At 38.1% G+C, this 25,196-nt stretch overlaps 1 long non-coding RNA gene and 1 pseudogene across 4 annotated transcripts in view; one reads left to right on the top strand and one right to left on the bottom strand.

Annotated features, from left to right (window-relative positions):
• Positions 1-17,304: 17,304 nt before the first annotated feature.
• On the bottom strand, positions 17,305-18,214 carry LOC144301536 (geranylgeranyl pyrophosphate synthase pseudogene; annotated as a pseudogene).
• A 1,776-nt stretch (positions 18,215-19,990) lies between these two features.
• LOC144301803 (uncharacterized) overlaps positions 19,991-25,196 on the top strand; it is a 45,667-nt gene continuing 40,461 nt past the window's right edge. For all 4 annotated transcript variants that reach the window (XR_013368694.1, XR_013368692.1, XR_013368693.1 and 1 more), the window contains exon 1: positions 19,991-24,689. This is a non-coding gene — a long non-coding RNA (uncharacterized LOC144301803). The remainder of the gene's footprint in view (positions 24,690-25,196) is intronic.

The raw sequence follows: 25,196 nt of genomic DNA, 5'->3' as shown, positions 1-25,196 counted from the left end.
GATCAAATACTCATTACTTACTTGGGATCCTTTGAAAGTGTTCATTTGAGGGACAGATCACCATGTCTGCATTTATTGTCTTTTGTGTCTTTTCATTTCTATAGCAGGGCAATAGAAATGGAGATAAAAATATCCTAATATATTACCGATTGACAATTGAAAATGTTAGCTTTCATCTTTTATCTAAGTTATAAATAAGAGAGTCAAAATTCCAGGGCTTTAGTGATATTAAATTAAAAACACCAAAAAGGAAGTATTTTAATACCCTAGTTCCTAGTTCCTGTTTGCCAGTAACTTTGTGCTTTCACATTTATTATACTATATTGTTAATCAAAGTTGTTCATCCCATACAAACACAAAAATCTGTAGGTATCTGGGTAACAATTATTGGAAATCAAGCCTAGAGAAAGGTTGTAGGGTAAATTTGGGAGCCTGCTCTGCATTTTGGCAAATAGGCTTGAGCTGAAGCTTTTCCAAATTATAGAATTATCTCTGAAAGGGAAGGTTTGAGTAGTAAGCTTTAGTCTCACCTCCTCCTCAGGCCTAATGTGCGTCAATAGGGGCAGCGGTTTTCAGCAGGATGTGTTGTGCAGAGAAAATAAAATTTATTGCATTTTTCTTTTTTTAATTTCAGTAAAACCATCAAATGCCCATTCAGAAGAGATAAAAGAAAGAGAGAGGTAAGAGAAAAGGAAAAGGCACATCCAAGAATCAGTGAGTCTGACTCTCCAGTGGAAATAGTGTCTGCACCTTGTATGCTCCACACACTCTGATTAGGATAATAGGATCCAGATGGCCACTCCAAGAAGATTCCTTTCATGAGGAAAGTTCTGGGTGGGGTGGATTATTGTGATCAATGGAATAAACTGCAGCTGGATGAACTCTGAGTTACCTTTGAGAATTGCTAAATTAATGATGATTACATAGATTCTGACAAATTCCCCCAGAATTTTTCTAAGATGTTTGGATAAAAAAGAAGGAGAAGAGGAAGGAGAAAGAGAAGGAGAAGGAGAAGGAGAAGAAGGAGAAGAAGAAGGAGAAAGAGAAGAAGAAAAGAACATGTGTTTAGAGGCTAGGTCTTCTTGTGGCAAGCAAAGGCAGGCTCCTAGACTGGAGACTGCTGAGCCTCCAGGATTTGAGATGGCGGGACTTGTGGGCATGGCTGAGTTTAGTGGGCAAGCCCCCTATGGTTCTGCATGTTGTTCATAGCCAGCACCAATGCTGACTGGTTGGGGCACTCCTTGTACCAACCGATAAATATTTTGAATATTGCCCCTCCTTTCTGGCAGGAGTTACTAGATTCAATTTCCGGAGCAAACCAAAGGTGGGTCAAGTCAAAAGACCAAAAACATTTAAGATGCGGTGGGAATGGAAATGAGATTCATCCATCAAATGCTCATGGAGCATTCACCGTACACACAGCTTTGTAGAAGATGCTAGATATTCAGTTAATATTTCATTTTGTGTCACCCAACAGCTTAGGCTCCCTAGGGCCAGAACCACTTAGATGTACCCCAAAATTATTTCTCTGAGTGATTCTGAATCAGTTCATTCATCTGTTATTTATGTGTTAAGTCCTCCCTACTGGTTTGATATTAAACCAGGGACTAAAGTTGGATGAATTAGGTGGGTCATGACTGGATATGTTAATTGTTTTAAACCATTATATTTCAGATTACTTAGCAGTAATTTGCTTAACTAAATAGGCATCCTAACTGTGTGACCTAGGAGCTCAGCTTCCTACCACAAGGAAGGAAGCCAAAGAGTTGGAGGCACAATTTCCCACCTTAGGGTCTGTGAAGAGACTCTTGAGCAGCATCAGATGTCCACAGGGTTACTCCTGATTTGGTCATTTTGGAAAAAAAAAAGCGCAAAGATGCCATATTTGAAATAAAAGAATGGATTCTAAAATTTGGAAGATCTCAGAACTAATGTTTACAGATAAAAAGAGTATTTGACAGAGTATACCCCTCCAAAACTCATTATTCTCCTCTGCCTTTATGTTTTTTTCCTCATGAAATATTCTTTGCTAAGTTAGGGAAAGACTTTTTGTGGGAAAACATGAAATAGTAAGATAAGGCAAGGTGGGAAAAGAAATGAAAAAGAGGTCATGCACTATTACAAAAGCAACTTTTCAAATACATTCACAGATAAGTAAGGGCAGGTGCACAATACTTTCTACTGCTACTAGGCCCTGTTAAATTAAGAAGTGTTAATTGGCTCCAGAAGAAAACTAAAATTTTTCCCAATTCACAAAGCCATGAAGGAGCAGGTTTGCTAAAACTGGATGGAAGAAAAGAGGGATAAGGAGAGAAGAGAAGAATAAAGGAAGAAGGAGTAGTAGAGGTGGGGCAGAGCTAGGGACAGTTTTTTTATATATTTTTTTGTTTTATTTGTATTTTTGTATTATTGCTAATGTAATTGTTGAATCTTAGAAATATTCTAAGAAATTACTTGAATTCCAGAATTAAAGCTGTGCTATGCCAAATAGAGAACTGTATATTTTACAATTGAGCACATATTAGTTTGATTTAACATGAATAACACTATTAATACTAAATATAAAAATCACCTGACTCCACTTATCATGGTGAGCATTGAGTAATACGGAGAACTGTTGAATCAGTATGTTGTACATGTGAAACTAATACAACAATGTATGTTAATTCAATAATTAAAATATTAAACTAAATAAAATAGGAAAAATAATAGCAACACACACAATCATAAAACTAAAACTCAAATCCCATTGCCAATTATATGTTAAATGATACTTTGTTTCTACAAGGAAATGATAACCTCTCAAGAAAAATCTTCAAACTTAATGGCTTCAGAGCCACAAATCTCTAGTCTGTTTCCCACAAAAACATGCCTTCAATCTATAGGAATGTGGGATTGGATCTTCATGATACCCGAAATCTGACAGATTGGTAATTGATTCAATTTTTCAGTGTTCATTCTAATAGTTAGCATGTTAAGTATAGTCTAATTTGGGGAAAAAAAGTCAAACATACATGAAAGATTAAAATCTTTGGCATATTCACCAAAGATAACTCTGTGTGTCCACCACATGGTTCTGACTCTCAATCTGGCATGCATCCAGTGGTAGCAGATGAATTCTTATTGGAGATATTGGCATTTTAAGAAATTCAGTTGTTGGATAAATATCAATGAACAAATGAAATGTTTGTAATGATGATTATCTGCAAGAAGTGATTATTAAAGATCCTGATGAAATCATCATAAAACCAAAGTTTCTATGATTCCGTAATACTAACTGCCTGGATATGGAAAGGACTGAAGAACAGAAACAAAAATATAAGCAAACCAAAACAAAAACAGTCTTTAAGGTATTCATCCAGCTACTTAGAAACATAAATGTGGTGAAGATACTTAACAATGTCATTTGAAATAGAATCCTTTTTCTCACCCACTTAAGTAAGCCCAGATCCCCCACTTAATACCTATAAATTTGCATATATTGATCTTTTTCCTCATTTACTACTGGGACAATGGACACAAATAAGAAAAACCATAGAGTTGAGTGTAACTCTCTTCTCGTGTAACTTTTTTTTTTTTTTTTTTTTTTTTTTTTTTAGTATTTCTAGCCTAGGAATTTATTATTCATTTGTTTGATTTAAGCTAGTCTTCGACTTCTTAGATTTAGCTAACCAGCATGAAATCTACAGCATATACCCAGCAAATGAAGACAGATGTGAGTGAAGGGAAAGCCCCTTCATGGTTCTCATAAAACCTCTCAAGTTGCAGGCTGATGGTATTTTCTCCTTAAAAGGTATCAAAAGTTACAATTATAAAAGTTTGCATGGTGGGAAGTTGCATAATTCTCCCCAACAGCGCCTGTAAAAATTCTCATCGTTTTCTCTCTCTCTTTTGATAATCGCTGGTTTGCCAAGGCATTTAGTTTCACTTGAGATTTTTTTCTTTTTACTTTTAGTATTTCAAATCAAGAATTGAACATGTAGGAAAAAGGATTTTAAAATTTAAGACCATAGCATTTTTTTTGAGAAGTTTTGTCTCTCCAATGGAACATGTGAATGGTAATGAATCACTGGAGCTTTCCATGATGTCCTGAGGCTGTGATGCGCAGGACACTAAATTAATCATTGTAACTGCTTTTAATTTGAGATAATTGCAACCTTGCTTCCCAGTAGTTTTCTCCTGAAGTCTCTCTCTGGCTCATAGCAGATGTTGTGATGTTTGAAACTTGCTCAAATGCATTTCTTCTCCAGGGCTCTGTCATGAGAAGGCCACTAATGAGAAAACAGAATTTGAACAGAGCGTGGGACCCTGACCTGCTTGTGTATTTATCTGACCATTTGCGCAGATCCATTTTCTATGAATTATAAAACTAGATGATGTTGAGCAAACTCCCAAATTAGCATTTTTTTCTTTCTCAGTCTTCTGAAAACTCTCCAGATCGGCTAAAATGAAAGTAACATCATATGTGGCCATGTGATCTTGGTGGCAGAGGAAGATAGGAAGGAGAGATCACAGAGTGGGTCCCAAGTCCTTTATAAAAGTGAATTCATCCAATAAGGACTCTCAATTCCTAATTTAAAAATGCAGGTTATGGACGCCTGGGGGACTTAGACTGTTAACGGTCTGACTCTTAATTTCAGCTCAGGTCTTGATCTCAGGATCATGAGATAGAGTCCTGCATCAGGCTCTGTGCCTGGCATGGAGCCTGTTTAAGATTATTTCTCTTCCTCTCCCTCTGCCCCTCCCCATCCTCCCCCCCTCCAAAATGCAGGATATAACCCATCCTTTTCCTTTTGTCACACTGTAAAGTCATGGTTATTCTACAAATTGATCGTGTTCATCCTCTTCAACTAGCTCACTTAGAGACTAAGCTCTAGCCTGACAATATAGTCATCTAACTTTCCTATCTCTCACATTCTGTCTGTGTCTGATACCAGCCCAGTGAAGCTTAAGCCATAAAATAAACAAAGAACATGGCATCTGCTCAGGACATGTTCAGGAAATGCAAGTAGACGGGGTTGGGTTTAAGGGGAGAGGTGTGATGAACAATAGAGTAAAGCCTGAGACGGGGAAGCGGAGACAAGGGAACTCAAGTGAAGCAGCAAAAAATACATACCAAAGCTATAAATGGGCTCAGCTCATAACTTCTGTATAACCTGTATGAGCACACGCACCTGCACGTCTCCATACAATACATCAAATGCCGCACCTCCTTCTGGACTTCCGTGGGGTAAGCGCCCCAAGAGCCAGACAGGCTCTTACAAAGCAGTAAGCTCTGGAGTCTTGGTTTCAGCTCATGATCCCATGATCTCATGAGTTGGTCATGGGATCAAGCCCCTCATCAGGCCCTGTTCAGCTGGGAGTCTGAATGAGAATCTCTTCCTCTGCTCCTTCCTCCACTTGCATTCTCTCTCTCTCTCTCTCTCTCCTCTCTCTATCTCTCTGTCTCTTTCTGTCTCTCTCTCTCTCCCCCTTTCTCTCAAATAAATAAATCTTAAAAAAAAGAAAAGAAAAGAAAAGAAAAAAGAAAAGAAAAAAGAAAAGAAAAGAAAAGAAAAGAAAAGAAAAAAAAGAAAAGAAAAGAAAAAAGGCAGTCAGGTCTGCTGCCACTCCTGCTCTCTGATGGGGGAAGGAAGGGCTGCCCAGAATGGGCAACAGCACTTTCCATATAGGACAACTGAAATATCCAGAAAGGGGACTGCATGTTCTATTCTCACGCTTTTCTCAGAAACAGAGGGAAGGAGCGGGGCATACGTAACTCGGGCAGTATGTCTGGAGAGTCTGGATTAGAGGCATTCCTAAATGTGAGCCCAGAACAAACCACCCACATCTGGCCTCGACCTACAGGAATCAAGTGTATTCTCTGAAAGAAGCAATGCTTGTCTCTATCTGCAGCTTTGAAAGGGGGCAGTTGAAAGGAGTGATTTTTACCCAATCTATGCAGAAGAATAGAATTTCACTTACGTCTCTTTTCAGTTGCTGTTGTTGTTGTTGTTGTTGTTTTTAACGTGGGACACATAGGTGCTTACTTTGGATGTAGTCTCTTTTCTGATCACTTCTTTTCATGCATGCTTTATAATACATAATGGGATTTCGATAATGACAGTGTAGGACTTTCACGCAGGCCCTTTTCCGGGGTCAGAAAAGCAAAGGAGCCTCCAGAGCTCCTCTTCAAGTTCTCCCTGTCTACCTCTGACTCTTCCTTCGTCACGTGGTAGGTGGTTAGGCTGAGGTGGTGGTGCTTGTTCACACTGTAATAGTGAAGGAGACAGAAGGGAATTCATCAGACAAGGAGGGAGTGTGATGCTGTCACAGTAACACCAAGAGGTGTTAACAAGCACCATTCACCCGGTCCCGTGGAGAAGCTATCTGTGCCAGATGCGGAAACAAAGCAGGAAGATCTCTGACACCCTGAACTCATACACTGGAGGCGTCATGCTTAACCTTCGATGGAATGTGGACTCCTCCTTGAACTGGATCCAAACAGTGACCCCTCTCCCCTGCCCTGCTTCCAAACACACAGACACACAGACATGTCCGAGTTGGCATGCACTTGCCAGGAAGTCCCAGACTCCTGGAGCCACTGCATATGCCCTAGGTTAAGAACTCTTGTCTAGAAAAGCCTTTATAAAGCCTCTTCTGGGATGTTTATAATGGCTGGTTTGTTTGAGAGAGGATGATGTCATAGCTCATAGCTTTGAAAGCTTGTCAGAAATCAAGATTTCCTTTTGTGGAGTGGCCTTTTCATGCTAAGCACTTGATAAATATTTGCTGAGTGATTGAAAAAACAAGTAAGTGAATGTGCAGTATCTGGATCTTATAATTGTATATATCTATCTACTCTATAGCAAAGGCTAGTTTACAATAATTTGCTGCACCTTTTTGGCTGTGACGGTGGCACAGCTCTATGGGGCTGCCAACCCCATGAGGACCCAGACACAGTCACCATAGGGCCTGGCCTATTTTAGCACAATGTTTAATGGAGCAATGAATGGATAGAAAGATATGAGACAGTGTGCTAAAGATACATTTTCCATTTAGATTTATAATCAGTTCTACCTCCCACGGTGGTAAGCAGAATAATGCCCTGCCTTCCAAAGCTGCCCGTGTCCTAAACTGTGAATCTGTCACCTTACAAGGAAAAGGCGACTTTGTAGATGTGATTAGGGTTATGGGCCTTGAGGTTATTCTGGATTATTCAAGCAGATTCAATGAAATCACGTGAGTCCTCATAAAACCAAGAACCTCCCCTGGCTCTGGTCAGATAAGGATGGAGAAGAGGCCAGAGAGATGCAGCGTTGCTGGCTTAGAGGATGGAGGAAGGGAGCTGTGAGCCACAGAATGTGGGTGGTCTCTTGAGCTGAAAAAGGCAAGGAACTGGATTTTCCCTAGAGCTTTCCGGAGGGAAAGCAGCGCTGCTAACACCTTTACATTAGTCCATTGAGATCCACGTCAGAGTCCTGACCTGCGAAAATGGAAGATAACAATCTTTGTGTTGTCTTAAGCACATAAGTTTATAGTGACCTGTTACAGCGACAATATGAAGCCACTACACTCCCCAGTGACGGTGAGTGATATTTCTCGAGCACTGGCACTGTTCTGGACATTCTACATGGACTGAACCAATTCTTGTAGATTCTTTTGGGTACATACTAGTATTAATAAATAGCAGAAAAGCAAAAGGAAGCAGCCTTGAGTGACCCAGTCTGACCCTGGAGATGACATACTTCCCCAGGGATACTTTAGGGGAAAAACAATGATCACTTAGGCCAGAGAGCTAGATGGGAGTTTTTGAAACCTTACTGTGGAGGATGTGTGTGTGTGTGTGAGCACATGTGATGAGTGCATGAATCTGTGTTGGGGTGAACTGTGTGTTTACTTGTGTAGCTGTCTTAGCATCTGTGGGCAAGTCTATGTCAGTTAATTAGGTTGATGCTAACTAAGCACACACGCACACAAATAAGTGACAACTTATAAAACTTAAGAAAATGACTGTTGATTCCCAGGTCCCTCTTTATTGGAAGCGTGTATATCTCTTTTAGGCAATGGAGATAGCACATCTTGGTAGCAGCTGACCTACAAGAATAAAAAAGGAGTAAAAAAGAAAGAAAGAAAGAAAGAAAGAAAGAAAGAAAGAAAGAAAGAAAGAAAGAAAGAAAGAAAGTTTTCAAGCTTTTCGAAGTTTAAAATTACCCCCTGCTCTTTACATTTTTAACACGATCTGTAAGGTGGAATTTCAAACTTCAGTTTATAGTTGGAGTAGGAAGAGGCCATAGCAGGCACTCCGTGTTTATAGACTCATCTTGCAACTCTGGACGAAGTCAGAGCGGAATGCATCGCCAGTATTTGCTGTGCTTCTTTCCTGGAAGAGGAGCTCTGCCTCCAGCCACTGGAGCCCTTTCTTGAACTGCTGTGTAAGGTCCGATTTCCAGACTCGGCCAAAGGAAGGCAAGTACTGCCCCAGCAGCCCTAAATCAGTACATCAATGAGTGCTCAGCCACACACATTTGTGACTTTTTTCTTCTCAAAATCTGGTATTGTTCTAAGGAGGGATTTAGAGAAAAGAAAGGACATCTTTTGATTAGCTTGCTAGAAGGAAAGCTGTCATTTTTAAATGTTATGCCATGAAAGCACTGGATAAATGTCAATAGAAGAAAGCATTTCCAATTCTTGATTTGATTCCTTATTTGTGCAAATTCCAAGATCTACTTCTGGCATAGTTTCATAGAGATACTCTCCAACAAATGGAAATATATGCTGTATTTATTTTTACAGAAAATTTTCAAAATATTCTCTAATCTTTGACATATATGCTCGGAGAGAGAGAGAGTGAGAGAGTGAAAGAGATAGAATATGCCAAAGATGATTTTATTAAAAACACAATGTCCATTAGGATATAGTTTGCATATGATTTATTTGGGCGAATAAGAGACATATGTCCTCATTCAGAGATCTTCAATTAGGAACACCATGTGTTTTGCAGATTTAGGAATTGGTTTGATAAACATTTCCTTGAAAAGTTAAATGCCAGTTTCTGGATATTGCCCATCATTTCATATTAGTTTCTGTCTGTCCTAAGAGTATGTTGTTTTCTTTTTAAAGTTTCCCAAAGAAAATAAAACTGACAACCTTTAGGGACTGATAATCTGAGCCAAATTAAGGGTTCGATCCAATAGCTTTTCTACATTTTCAAAACAACCAGAGTATCATAGGCCCCTCTCCTACGTAAATAAGGCCTGCTGGACAAGGTTTACAGCATCACAAAGAATGAATCACTGTTGTATTTATTTATGTTCTCTTTCTAGCTATCTCTAGAGAAAGAATTCTTTTGGCAGCTTTCCCACTACTTCTTCATAACCCCTCTCCATCAGCCTCCTCCAACTACGCACACTCACACGCAAGGACATTATGCTAAGTGCGATGTCAGACAAAGACAAATACTGTATAATATCACTTACATGTTGAATCTAAGGAAACTGAACTTGTAAAAACAGAGAGCAGAATGACGATTACCAGGGGATGGGGGAACAGGAAAGATGTTGTTCAAGGATCCAAACTTGCAGCTAGTAATAAATTAGTCATGGAGCTCTAATGCACAACAGAGTGATTATGGACAATAATACTGTGTTATAAACATCAAATGTGCTAAGACACTAGCTCTTAATTATTCCTCCCACAAAAAAAGAAATAATAAATATGGGACATGATAGAGGCATTAACTAAGGCTACAATGGCAATCATATTGCAATATATAAATATATCAAATCAACGTGCCCTACCCCTTAAACTTACACAATGTCATATGTCAAATAAATTTTAAAAGACAAACAAACAGCAATAAAAAAAAAAAACCCAGCTGCTTCTTTATATCCCTGCCTAGCCTTGTTCCCTTCAAATACTGTGACAGCAGCTTGGTCATTACCCAGTCAGTCTCCATTGTTGTTGTGGCTATCCCTTCATAAAGAGGTGGTTTTCAGTCTGGAACTACTTTTTAGCCACTTTTTAAATGCTTTAAAAATGTTAACAACAGCTATAAAAATACCCTTTGTCTGATGAAAAAGTTTTTATCTCCCCAAAGTCCTGAGGTCCGCTGTGGTGGTTGAGAAGTTGTATAGAAGCCCTGGAAGAGATCCTATCCCTCACAGTCATGAAACACTAATGGAGAATCATATATCCCCAGAGGACAGTTCTTTCTAGGAGAAAGCCATCCACCTGAACTGACATTTGGAAGGCCCCTCATGGAATTGTGATGGAGAGAGGAGATCCCCATGCAACTTCACATAGTCTTATGAGGCGAATTTACACCCCAGAAGAAGAGACAGATGCATAGCCAAATTATCCTCATCTCTCAAGTCTCTGGCCCTTAATTAAGCATTCCTAGAGATGTGACTCAAAAGACAAGCCAAAAATCACCTCACAGTCCCTATTTTCTTACCCATCAGGAACATTTGAGACATTTAATCCAGTCCTCTGTCCTTGAAAGAATGTCTTCACTTGGCTTCCAGGAAACCACACTCCTGATGTTTCTCCGACCTAATGGCTGCCATTTCTCAATCTCCTATCTCTAACCTATAAAAGTTGCACCTTTCCTCTTTTGTGTCTTGACTAACTCTCTTTCTGGTTTTATTCTGTCTTTAAATGCCATCATTATGCTGAGGACTCTCAAATTTATATCTGCAAGTTAGAGCTGTCCTCTGAACTCCAGATTCCTATATCCAATTACCATTTGGATACTTCCATTTGAATGTCTAAAAATATTCCAAATTTAATATGTCCAAAACTGAGCTCCTTATCTCCTTTCCCTTGTCACCACTATCCTTACATTAAAAAAAAAAAAAAGACAAATATGGGGCACATGGGTGGCTCCATCAGTTGAGCATCTGACTCCTGATTTCAGCTCAGGTCATGATCTCAGGGTCCTGGGATGGAGCCCTGTCAGGCTCTGTGCTCAGTCAGTACCAAGTCTGTCTATCCCTCTCCCTACCCCTGCTTGTGCTCTTTCACTCACTCTCACTCTCTTAAATAAATAAATAAATAAATAAATAAATAAATAAATAAATAAAATCTTTTAAAAAACAAAAAGACAAAGACTGCTAGCTCTATAGTCTCCCCCACCTCAGAAAAATAGCAGTCCCACCTTCCACGTCTTTAGTCTAAAATCAATGGAGCCAACTTTCACTTCTCACTTCTTTCACACACTCCACACATGATTGATCATCAGCAAATTTTATGTTCTCTGCCTTCAGAGTTTTCCATTCCCAACCACGGTTACAACTTATACAGACACCATTCTGGTCCAAGCCAGCATGGATTATGGCAATAGCCTCCAAATGGATTTCTCAGCCTCTATCTCTGTTCTCCCCACTGTTGACTCCACTCAATTTTCAGTCTTGAAATCAGAATGATCCTGTTAAAGTGTAAGTAGAATCCTGTCACTCCTTTGCTCAAAATCCTCCTTTCTAATTCATTCCAAGTAAAAGCCAAAGTTCTTACCATATCTAATGAGGATTCATGTGATTTGACCACACTTCTCATTACTCTTCTGACCTCACCTTCTATATTTTCTCTCCTTAATCACTCAGCTACAGCTACAGTTGCTATAGGAAGCATTTAAAAAGCCAAGCATGTTCCTCCCTCAGGTCTTTTGCCCCTGCTTCTTCCTCTGTCTCCTCCAGATGTCTGCATCACTAACTTCTCATCTTCTTTAGTTCTGTTTTCATACATCATCTTCTCAGTTATTTTAATTTCCATTATGAAAGCCCCCCTTGATGCTCCCCTTCATGTTTTGTATTTTTTTAGCAATTATTGCCATTAATATATTATATGCTCAAGCTCCTTTAAAATGTGAGCCTCATTAAAGAATACATTTCTTACTCTTGATTCATTGCCATACTCCCAATTTTGTCCTAGTTCCATTGCCTGGTCCATGGTAGGAACTCAAAAATATTTATTGAACATTGAGAAAAACAAATGTATGTGGAAACAAGATTAGCACACACATACTACTTTTAGATAGAATGTATGATCTTCCTCCTGACATTTTTCCTCCTCAACCTGGTGAACAAGCTAGAAAAGACAATGCCTAAGTATAAAAATATCCTTGTTAAAGGCTAAATGATATTCAAACATGGACAACCAGTTATTGTACCCCTTACCCCAGATCCCACCATGCCCTAAAGACTTCTGTTAAGACAAGAATCCTCTTGTGCCCAAAGCAAACATAGCTCTACCTTACCATATCTGCAATAGAACAGAGAGGAAGAACACATCTTTATCTTGCCTGTCCTTCTAATACAACACTCGAAGCTTTGAACCTAACTATGTACATTATTTCCTTTATATCTCTTTTTAATTTCTGATTCTTATGAGAGATCTTCTTCCTCATTATATACTGGAACATGTGTAAGGTTATGTCAATAGGAAACTCAACACTAGTGATCTTGGGTAGAGCAAAGGAAGCAGTGGATGGATGAGAGACCTGAAAGTTAAGAGAAAGAAAAAGAAATGGGCCTGCCAGTATAAATGGCTTGAAAATGTAGTGCTTTTGCTTCAAAACTCAAGCAATCAATTTCAAAGTCAAGAGATAATTTGAGAGTGTCGCTTCAAAACCCAAAGCAATCAATTTCAAAGTCACGAGATAATTTGAGAGTGTTGTAACTTTCATTTTTCTGCAATCCTAAAAATTAACTTTAGACAAAATCATCCCAAATGATCAAGTAATTCTTTTTATTCTCCGGCAAAATTTCTAACAAAAAGAAATGTAACTCTGATGTCCTTGTTCTTACCAGCCCATGGCTGGAAAGTGAAATTACATTTTGATTTTGTGCAATGAGCAGAATAGTGGCAGTGAGGCATATCCTAGATTTGAGAAAGGATGAGATCAAGAACTAAATAAAATGGCTGTGATCTAAGTCTCCTAAGTTTGGGATGGTTTGTTACAAAGGAGAGCTTGCTGATGCAAGGATCGTGCCTAAGTGGGGTCTATTATTAAATGTAACATCAGGACAGTTGGAAGAAACCATTATTAAAATTGGGAGTTTGAAGCCAAGGAGTGATAAAATGAGCAATACTTGCATCACATTGAGGGGGCTGCGCAAAGTGGACCCACAAAGCAAGAGAAGTTCAAATAGATCAAAAGATTGGTTTGGGATGGAAGAGAAGTAGGAAGGAGTAGAATTGTAACAAGATTAGTAATGAGTCCATAATTGTTAAAGCTGAGTAATGGGCACATTGAATTCTTTAAATTATTTTGTATACATTACATGGTTTGAAATTCTTCAAATTAAACAGTTTAAAAACTAGCAAAAGAGTGAGGTTTGCAAGGCAAATCCTTACAAATGACCATTAGTTTCTTCAAGGTAATAAGTTTGTAATTCATATTCCTGTACCAGATAATGGGTCTGTTAGAAAGTGAAGGTTCCTATCATGGTCTTTTTATTCATAACATTTTCAGGACCTTTAGCAAACAATACATTTAACATACTCTTTCCCTTTAAGAAATGTCCAAATGAAACTTTATAATTAGCTTCTCTGAAGAAAAGAAAATACTGATATCTTTCAACAAAACAAAGAAGAGTGGTTTGGAAACTAACCACACAGTCATTTTTTATATCCTAAATACTAGGCCTAGGTGTGTGGTTATATGGCTACATATGAAGGGTGGAAGTGGATTAAAGATGAAGGGACAAATGTAAGAGCTTTAGAGAAATCCAGGATTGGAGATGTATTTTCTTGAGGGACCTCCCCCTTCCAGAGTGTTTTCTGGTGGAATAAAAATGGAATTGTGAGGGTCAATGAAACTGTCATGATAATGGAAAAGACAAACAGTATTTCTGAGGACTGAGAGTTGCATTTCATCTTACTTGAGGAAGCAAGAAGAAAAAGAAGCAGTGGAAAGAAGAGAAAAAGCACTGTGGCCGAGAGGTAGGAGACAACCTTGTGAACTTGGTGTCCTAGAAGTGATTTCAACAAGAAGGGGCCAGTCAACATCATGGATGTTGCTCGAGGGTGATCAGTGGGGGAAAAGGACAAAACAGGAGAAAAATGTTTTTTTCTTAGCTGCACTGAACTTAATTCTGATGACCTAAAACTTTTTTATATGATTATTCTGAAACCGTTATGCTTTTCCTGTGAAGTGAATCATCCCGCCTTTTTATCTGTACTCCCAGTTTTAGCAAGAACCATCAGTGTATCTATTGTGATAGATACAATCTATCTTGGCTGTATATAATCGCCCAATTTGCTCTAAATTAGGAAGTCACTGGTAACCACACAGAATTAAATTTCCAAATATTGCTATTCCAAAACAGATTCAAGAAAAATAAACTTACTTCAAGGAAATAGACTTAACTTGTAAGAAAGACAAGAGAAATAAAACTGGAACGAAAGAGGGCAAAATGTTATTTTTTATTTATTTATTTATTTATTTATTTATTTATTTATTTATTTATTTAAATGTTATTTTCTTTTAGCTGGAATAGTTGTGACCAGTGTCTTGACAGGCCATATTGGAGCCTGAAACAAAAGGTAAAACCAATAAAACATTCTGATATTTTGTTCACCACAGATTTTTAGCATTAATTTTGATTTAATATTATTGCATTAAAACATGATTTCTCTTGGATACTGAATTTTTTGATGCCCCCTTAAATTTTGATCTGAAGCTGAATGTGGCACTGGTTAGAAATGTGTACATTTGGGGCACCTGAGTGGCTCAGCAGTTGAGCGTCTGCCTTCGGCTCAGGGCGTGATCCTAGAGACCCGGGATCGAGTCCCACATCAGGCTCCCTGCATGGAGCCTGCTTCTCCCTCTGCCTATATCTCTGCCTCTCTCTCTATGTCTCTCATGAATAAACAAATAAAATCTTTTTTAAATTTTTATTTATTAATGATAGTCACAGAGAGAGAGAGAGAGAGAGAGGCAGAGACACAGGCAGAGGGAGAAACAGGCTCCATGCAACTAGAGCCTGATGTGGGATTTGATCCTGGGTCTCCAGGATTGCACCCTGGGCCAAAGGCAGGCGCTAACCTGCTGCGCCACCCAGGGATCCCAACAAATAAAATCTCAAAAAAAAAAAAAAAAAAAAAAAAAAGAAGCACAGAAAGAGTAAGTGAAGGAAGATGATGGTGGAACACTAGACAAAGAGGCAGATTCATGGCCTCTTGCCTCTCAAGTCAATGGTGCGGACTCACAGCAGTTCTGCTCTCACATAAACATAAACACATAAAGCCTCTGCTTCCTCTACTTTCATATTATTATGGGCTACGTTACTTTTTCTTGAGCTATCCTCATTAATCTTTGTTTCTAGCAGTCAAAATCTTAATTAAAATCCAAAGACAAAGCAAAAGGGAAGAAGATTTTAAAAAGAAAAGGACAAGGATAAAGAGGACAGCTACAGCCTAGAAGATTGGGGACAGAACACAAGCAGAGAGCCAACAAGTGGTGAGCCCTGCTGAAGAAGAGAGACACTTTCACATTCTGCAGTAGAAAGGAAAATAAAAGCTCAGGACAGTTTGTGAGCAAGAGAGAAGCGAATGAGAGAATTTCCATTGGATGAAATCCATCATTTGCTGATGGTGGAGTTGGAAGGGAATCTAGGAAGACCTCGAATAGGTTTAAGGCAATGCTGGAAACACATAAGAAATGTATAAAATTGTTGATTTGCTGGCCTTCGTCTCTGGTAGTGTTTCGTCTTAAGCAACTTCATTTGTCATGTAGACTTTCTGTGTTTTAATAGAATATCACAGTATCTCCTTTAATACATTCATTTGTTTTATACACAAGGATCCAAGCTTTTTGTTCTGTCAGGCAACCCAAAACTAGGCAGACGTTTCCTTTCTTTATTTTCTCCCTCCTCCTTCCTTTCCTTTAAATGAGGCACTCCATTTAAACAAATCCTGAGCCCAGTTCTGTTTTTGGTGATTGCCAGGCCAAACCCTCCCCTGGGCACTCAGGCTCAGTTGCAGTTGCATCAATGCTGATTTCCACGGCAATTGTGCGTAAGAAAACAAGGCAGGAGCTGACACTAGAGTTGTGTGCAGCAGAAACTGATGGCCAGAATTTGGCCCAAACTGAGCACGTCTACTTCTAGCAGAGTAATTTGTTGATAATATCCTTTGCCAACTTGACTGCTAAGGCCAAGGCGACTCAGGTTGGGAACTATTATGTAAATCATGGGCTAATTACAAACGTGAAACAAAATATAAACAAGCGTAACTGTTCAGGCTATGACCCTATGACCGTTATCAATCGACGTTAGGGAACTCGTAAAAAACAAGTGAAGGAAATATAAAGATAAGTTTGTGTAAGATAGAAAAGGATTTTCAAGGAAAATCAAAATAAAAGAAGAAAAAGACGTGGGTTCAACGCTCTAGATCAATTCAAACAGCCCATCTGCTATCAAGTTTGCTAACAATGTAAATAATACATTACTCAAATTAGTGTTAATCACTTAAATTAGTGTTAATGACTTAAATCAGTGTTAATATGAGACCAGTACATTTCAAAGCCAGGGAAAAACATTAATTTTTCTCATAATATTACCTCATTGGAAGGAAATGATCTAAGGGGCCCACCCTTTAAAAATAAAAGATACAAAAATTACATTTCTAGATTACTGCCTGTCAGGGGATACTTTTATGTATAATTACCTGTCAAGTAGGATAATTCATAAGAAAGTAGTGACAAAATCAAAACAAAGCTATGAGAACCTGCCACACAGAAGACTAAACTCTGAATTCATTAATGTCATGAGAGCCATCCTTATCTGTTAAGGACACATCTCATTAACTTTATGTTTTGTTCAGTAATAACAATGTACATCCTTAGTAATTTATTGTTCCATTTGTTTTAGCAAAGCCAATAGAATAATCTATTATATCCTTTAAGATTAGCTTTGTTATTTTTAAACTCAAACAAATCCTCGCATCTCAAAAAGAAATCATTTTCACAGAACAATGGATGAGCCATTCGTGTCTCATGTAACATCAATAAAGATAAAAATAATATGGAAGATGTTTTACTTTGAATAAAGCCTATCGCTGGATGTTTTTAAAAGGGGAAGTATTAAAAACCATGTAGATTATATTAATATTATAGTGAAGCTCTTAAGTTATAAAATATTGGACTTAGGTGTGTGAGGTACTTCGAATATCAATTAGGAAATTCACCCTTAAAAACAAACATGCATTTTATTTTCTCCTAATGTTTTCCTATCCCTGACCTTTAGTTTAATTTTTCTTCTCAATATGTGAAATATAATTTAGAGATACAATGTGTCTGAAGAAAGCATAAGTCTTTAGTTTTCATAGTTTGCATTTTTTTTTAATATCTATATTTTCGGTTCTCTGGCGCAAGATATTCTGCACCTGGGTGCTTTCAGGCCTCGACCAAATAGCCTGAATAGTAGGGAATGAGAACTTTCCCTCTGTTAGATCTTCACAAAAGCTTTTGTTTTCACTGTATTCTTTGGAGTGTAGATTAGCATAATCATCCCTAATTTGGAAAAAGAGCCCAAGTGTATTAAGTAGTGGCTTCAGATCTTCTTTGTAATCAGAGAACAACTGCATGAGACCTACTGCTAATCCAAATAGCCCACCTGTCTTTTGCAGCACCATAGCTTTATATTCTTCTTCAGAGGGACAAGTGTAATTATCCCTCCAATAAATGTCTAGACCTTGTCCCTGATGGAGTTCCAAAAGCTGGAGGGTAAAAAGCTTCACTGCATCTGGGTGGTCAAGGGTTAAGACTTTCTGTAGGCCAAGAAGATATACATAATTGGCAGAATTGTGACAGATGGAATTCCATAGATGCTGTGTGCCACTGGAAAGCCACGTCGAAGTTTTGAGTTGTCTTCACTATCATCGATGAGCAAACTGGCATTATGCAACATTTCTGTCCCTTCAATGATAATCTGTGGCTTATCTTCTGGAACTTTTAGCCAATGATTAAATGCCTGTGAAAGTTTGGTCCTCACTTGTTTACCTGATAACTGAAGTAAATATTTATAGGGTTCTAGAAGAACTCTTTGGACTGTTTCTTGAGTCATCTCCATTGGTTTTAAATTTCAAAGCTGATGGTTCAACGGTGATATCACAACTTTTCACGTTGCCGGTCCGGGAGTAGTAGTACCCAGCATCAGCTTCCCACTTTATAGTTCTGACCAAGGCTCCGCCTGACGCCCACATGGGTCCCTCCCCTTGCTTCACCACAGAACTCTCCACCCTCCTCAGCCACCAGGGACACTGCATTACTCTATCCATAGTTTGCATTTATTAGGACTTCAGTAAAGGGGAATTTTATAGAGAATAGAATATATATGAGGAATTATCTTGTAAAAAATTACTAGGATTATTCTGGGTTGGCTAAGAGAGCAGAATATAGACTAAATAGAGAAATTTAGCGGTCAGTCCTGTGAAAAGCCTTGCCGACTAGAACTGTTTTGTGAAGTAGTGAGGTTCTGGAAATATTCCAGAAGAAGCGATGTGATCTTTGGTCAAAATGTGCAAGAGGCAATTTCTACAGTAATTTAACTTTTATTTTATTTTATTTTATTTTTATTTTATTTTTTATTTTATTTTATTTTGTAATTTAACTTTTAAATGTTTCTTCAAACACTAGAATTCTTTCTTTTATAGCCTCTGCATTCACAATATTAAAATATTCTATTATATTGAGAATATTGATATACATTTAGAAACTGGTGTGTTCAGAGAGGTATGTTACTACTCAAGCCTTGATTATAATTATTTGATTCTGAATTTGATGTCTATAAAACCAAAATTCTATGAATCATGCTTCTAAAGGGGAAATTAGGTGAAATTATATTTGAAAATAAAAATCTGCAGCAATTTCAAATAGAACTATTGAAAATTTCAAATTTTAAGTCAAGATCACATAGTATGTAAATAAATAAAAGAAATTGAGGTGTGGCTCAATCAGTTTAGCATCTGCCTTCAGCTCAGGTCATGATCCCAGGGTCCTGGGATTGAGCTGCCACATAGGGCAGCATTGGGCTTCCTGCTCAGCAGGAAGCCTGCTTCTCCCTCTCCCTCTGCCTGCTGCTCTCCCTGCTTGTGCTCTCTTTCTCTCTTCCTCTCTCTATCAAACAAATAAAATCTTTAAAAAAAGAAGAAGAAGAAGAAGAAGAAGAAGAAGAAGAAGAAGAAAAAGAAAGAAAGAAAGAAAGAAAGAAAGAAAGAAAGAAAGAAAGAAAGAAAGAAAAGAAATTGAGGTGTTAAGTGGGTGAAGTCTAATTCCTTTAGAAATTTTGTGTTCCTACAAAACACAGAAGTTGAACTCCATCCAATTTTAAGCTTCCTATGGATTGAGAAAGAAATTCTAAATGTCAGTACTTATTGTTTTGTACATAAAATGGAATTTTGTAGCTATGTTTTCCTAAGAAAATGTTCATTGAGCCATAAAAAATTGAGTTACTCAGGTGTCTGAGTTGCCTGAGTGCCTATAGTTGCACACATAAATCACAAATCATCCAAGCGAATAAATTTTTCTCTTTTCATATGTATATTTTCTTCAAATGTAAGCTCATCGTTATCACTCTGACATCTAATAAGTCCTGGTAAACTAGAATGATCTGATTCCAGTTGGAATGGCTGCTAATTTTGCAATTAGGTGGTGGAAATCTCAAAGGCTGAAGAAATTCTCCAAATACAGTTATAAAACATGTGGTTCTTTAGAATTACGTATCAAATGTTGTAGAAGCTGAAGAAAAAAAATCTCTGTGTAGACAAAAGACAAAATTCCTACGAAAGAAATCTGAATAGATACCTTAAGGCTTAGAGCAGCATGCTAACAAAGAGAGCAATGCATAGTTCTCCCAGGGAGCTTTCCAAACACCTCTCCCACTAACAGTTGTTTTCTGACAGAATTATTCTTTGAAATTATACCCTAAGTGTGTATCCAAATGGCTGTGATTGATGAGAAATTACCAAGCTTGCCACGTGGCTGAGATGTATGTGCTTTGCATTGAACTTTCCTAATATAAAGTTATGTCTAGAAAGCTTAATTTATTTATGTTTGCTTTTTGATTACTGAATTTGTTACCTGAATGTTGGTGGATAAACTGTTTTTCAGAATCCCTCTCTCAAGCAAAACTCCAAGTTCTAAGTTCTGAAGGTGGGATATAGACAGAAGTGGGGGACCAGCAGAGGAAGCAGTCACGGAAAGAATAGGGTTAAAAATCATCATCATAATTGCAAAGGGAAATGCTATGAGGAAAAGAGACAAGCTCGGGACACTTTCTTCTGACTTGTCTCCCTCCCACAGTTCCAATGTGGAAAAGCACATCTAATAATATTTTTTAGCAATAGGTCCAAGGAGAGAAGGACTTTGGAAAGAAAGAGAATTGGAAAGACACAAACCATCTTGAAGAGAAGAGAAAGGAGAAAAATAGAAGAGAATGATAAAAAGTATAACAAAATGATGGATGGGTTCAGAAAGCTCTAATTTTAATCTGGAGTTTCCTTTCTGGATTCTTGTTGGTGACGTAGGGAAGCTTGGGCAAGATTCGGAAGAGGTTTTGTATGCGGTAGGTCACGTCTCAAAGGGCTATTCATTCTGAGCTAATGAAGTTCATATGACATGGATTGTCTGGATTTCCACTGCAGTGACACCAGTTTTGGCTTGGTGGGAACGTCCAGTTCTTCCTGGTTTCTTCCTGTCTTCATCACTGCAGGATCTGTCCAGAATTGTAAGTGGCTCTGTGGCGTGATGCGGAGTCCATCAGTCCTCTGCTGGGAACAGGTGTTTCCAAAGATGTGTTCTCAATTCCATCACTTGCGATATTATCTCAGAGGCAGGATAGTGCAGTGGATGGGAGGAAAATATTTGGAGAAATAATGCTCATGTTCAAGTGAAATGGCTGCATTACATTGACTCTGTCTTAACATGGGCAGTATTACCCGACCTCCGTTCTCAGTTTCCTAATCTGTGCAAGGGAGACGATAAGAGTACTCCAAGGATGTATTATTTTTTTTCAAGGATGTATTAAATTTGTACATGCATGGGCATAATATGGTGTTTGGATTATAACATGTTTCACGGAAGTGTTAGTTAATGATCTTACTATCCTAAGGTAGAACAAAGACTTATCTCTCTCTGAAATCACATACATTCCTGGCTCCACGAGCCCTGCTGGTGTTCCATTATGTGCCCTGTAGAGTCTTTTCTAAACCCAGAGTCTGAAGCTCTGGGTCTCATATGTTTGATAGGGTAAGAAATTGATGGACTCCAAAATCAAAGTGCTTTCTTGAGGGTTACTGCTTCTGTTCTAGGAATCTGAGATAGGAGGAAGATTTGTCAAACAACAAACAAAACAAATACAGGTTCCAGATGCACTTTATTTTGCTCTCTTTCCAAAGGGACAGTTTAGTTTTTGAAAACACCTTTGTAAAATTTGATGGGCAGTGTTTCAGATTATGGCCAATTCACTCATAATTTTTTCTGGCTAAATCAAAATGTATTTCCCCCTGCTCAAGTTCCCACTAACCAACTTCTAGGATAAGACATGACAGACATAGTTAAGAAACAAAGAAATAAACCATAGCAGCATATCTCTATAATACTTTAGATAAAATTCCATCGAATAAAGTTAAATTCATCTCCAAGTTAGTGTGTATGTTCTTAATATTTATTAGAATATTTTTGAGAAAGTCTCCATGATTCATTTTGGAATCTTTTCTTAGGCATTTTCTGACAGGTCCAGTCTTCTTACAAACTGCCTTGAAAAGGAAGTTTTCTGAGTGGTGTTTTCTATAAATTCTCCTCAAAATTTTCCTACTGAGAAAATTCCCTAAGACAATGTTCCTGTGAATAAAATCATACTCTGACTGCCAAGAATCATCATTTTGGAAAAATAAAATAAAATCTTAGCAACAATCTTCTTCTAAGTCTTAGAATCTAAAGGAACATTCCAGAATATAGTCAGTATAACATATTTAAGTGGCTTCATTGTAGTTATGGCACATGATTAAAGTATTAAATAATACTGTTTGGAAGGTTATAAAGTCATTAAGGGGGTAATGTTTTTTCTAAGTTTAAAAATTTCCAAATATAATCTCTGTGTGTATATGTGTTCATGTGTTATTATCTGGTATATATATGAGTATAGTGACTATTTTAAATCATGTTTGGTTTCTTGAGTCAGACAGAACTGAATTCCAATCTGATCTTGCTACTTTTCAGTATGTTCTTGATTAAGCCACTAAAACTCTGTAACTCTTTGCTTTTTCATCTGCAAAGTGGTACCTCTGAGCAAAGTTGTTTGATTTATGGTTACGGTTATAGTAAAATATACGAAGTCCTCTATGTCATGCCTTTCCCATAAGAAGTACAAATGTGAGCTAGCCATTTATTTCTTACTAAATAATTTACTTCAAACAGAACCAGAATGCTCTTTTGAAAGATTTTAGCAAAGAATGTTGTGTAAAACAAATGTCATTTAGATGAGAAAAGTTTTATTTCATCCTTTAAATTTATTGAGGTCTTAACTGACAGACCAGTTTTGATTAAATACAAATAGCTTTTCAATGGTGTGTCTTTACTTTGGATGTTAAATTATACATTATATTATCTGTGGTGTTTGTGGATAGCATGAAAGCCTTTCTATCAAAAATTCATTGCAAAATGTTGATCTTTAAAAATATTATAAGCTTTTTTTTCACTTAAAGGAATGGGGCTATATTCAAAATAATTCTATCAGGCATGAAATTGTTGAATTAGCTGTAAAAGGCAGGCCAGATGAATGCGGGAAGAAGGTGATCAGATTGAGCAGTTCATTAGCTCATGAGAAAGAGCAGTTAGTGTTGTCATGTCTGGGCCGAGACAGAGTTGGTCAGATTGTCCTGCCAAGGAAATGTCGTGGGGAGGAATTATATTGTCCGGGAAAGAGTCCTAAGAGGAATGTTCCTTTAAAGTCCATGCTAAAATCTGCTATTTTGGGTATTAAGACTGTACTCCACTAAAAAGAAACTGTTACAGCTGTGACATTTTACCAATAAAAGCCATAACATTCTCCTATGAGTGACATGCTCTGGTTTGATCATAGCTAGCCTGAAAATGTCAAGGGGAATGAGTGTTAGGCATCAATTATTTCTAATTTCCATGTAATTAGTCTCCCTAAACTTAGAATTTGGGATCTGAATTGGTCTGTCCTAGAATTTTCCCTGAAGTATTCTTCACCAGCTGCCCAAGAAGCCCTGGATAAGCGCTTGGAAAGTAATGGAGTTGGACTCCCAGAGATGGGATTGGTCTGGGATTTGGCTGCTCTTTAGTGGACTGAGTCCAGAGAGTTTCAACCTCTTGGGTGTGACAGTGACTGCAGTTTGTCAGTGGATATAGACACTTTGAGTCTCTGGAGCTGAAGTTGATGGAGGTCCATTCTTGGATTGCCTAAGGAGTCATCTCTCAAATCCCTGAGAAGTTACAGCTGTTTCATTGCAAACTCACACACCAAGGGTGAAGGAGGAAATCAGAAAACCCCAACGGTTGGTCCAGTACGTACAGCTCTGTGAGAGACACCAGATCTGAAGTTGAGAATTCGCTTTTGGAAAATGGCAAGAATCTTATCCGGTGGTGACTGGAAAGGAACTGGGATAGAAGCTCATTATGGAATGCATCATGCATCTGCTTGGATGGGAGGAGGGCAAGTCATAAGCTTTGCACAACTTTCTAAGACAAAAGATAGACGTTTGGGAAGTGTAGCAGATTGATTCCTTTCATGGTCATAATTAATGACTATCTAAGCCCATGTCAGTGAGATCTTGCAGTCACTCCATAAAGAGATGGAGTCTATATTCTCTTGTCTTGATGCTTTGAACTAATTTTGGTGAGTACACTGTCAAAAGTTGAATGTATGCCAATTCCTAGCCTAGTGTTCAAGAGGCCTTTCAAATTTCCACTTGCCTTCTTGGAACTTTAGCATTAACTGGGGAACAAGCCTGGGACAGTTTCCAGAAAAAAGTTAGCATAGCGGGTCTGAAGTTACTATCCTTGGAAAGACTTGCTTGCAAGATGGGCCCTAAACTGGCATCTGAAAACTTGGATTTCTCAAATATTCCTCCCACTGAAACTATTAAGAGTGGCTCACTGTGCTTAAAATATTTGTTTAAGCAATATGGTTTATGTTGAACTCCTGCTTTTGTTCTGAGAGTGTGGAATTTTGGTATGTGCCAGGTAGAGGGTACGTAATTACATGACCAGCCCCTACCACAAATCCTGGGCATTGAGTCTCCAGTGAAATTCCCTGGTAGACAACATTTCAGATGTGTTGTCACAGTTCATTGCTGGAGGAATTAAGCACAGTCCTATGTGATTCGACTAAGAGAGGACTCTGAAACTTGTACCTTGTCTCCTGAGGACTTTGCCCCACAGGCCTTTGCTTTTGCTGATTTTACTTTGTATCCTTTTGCATAATAAACCACAGCCACGAGTTTGACTATTTGCTGAGGCTTTTGTGAGTTCTCCTAGTGAATCACTGAATCTCTGGAGTCGTCTTGGGAATCCCTGGCATGGATAGACTGCTGAGGAATGAAAGACAACATGAATCAGAGAAAATTTTCCCACTTGAGGTTATCTTAAATCAGCTAACAGTCAGCTAACTGCCAGATATGTGAGTGAGCCCCAGATGAGCATCCAGAGATGGGAGCAAGTTTGGATTATTTTCAGGTTTAAGGTAAGAGTTTAGTGTTGAGACAAAATCAGAGAGGGAGACAAACCATAAGAGACTCTTAATCATAGGAAACAAACTGAGGGTCGCTGGAGGGGAGGGAGTGGGGGGACTGGATAACTGGATGATGAATGTTAAGGAGAGCATGTGATGTAATGAGCATTGGGTGTTATATAAGACTAATGAATCACTGAACTCTACTTCTGAAACCAGTAATACATTATATATCAATTAATTGAATTTAAGTAAATTTTTTTTAAAAAAAGAGTTTAGTGTTGACCAGAAAACCCTAGGCAAGGTCAATAGACCTTACCAGCCAACCTGCAAATCTGTGAGAAATAATAAATTGTTTTTAGGACACTAGATTTTGTAGTAATTTGCTTTTCAGCAAAAACTGTTATATGAAGCCTATGAATTAAGTAAAAGATAACTGAAAGTTACCTTTAGAACAGAGATTAAAATTTGACTGGCAAGGGAGAGAGTAGAAGGGGTTCTCAGACTGAAAAATTCAAA

This window comes from Canis aureus, chromosome 30, assembly GCF_053574225.1.
Source record: "Canis aureus isolate CA01 chromosome 30, VMU_Caureus_v.1.0, whole genome shotgun sequence".
In the NCBI taxonomy this organism is placed as follows: Eukaryota; Metazoa; Chordata; class Mammalia; order Carnivora; family Canidae; genus Canis; species Canis aureus.
The sequence above is the reverse complement of the archived record's forward strand: the minus strand, read 5'-3'. Positions and strand labels throughout refer to the sequence as shown.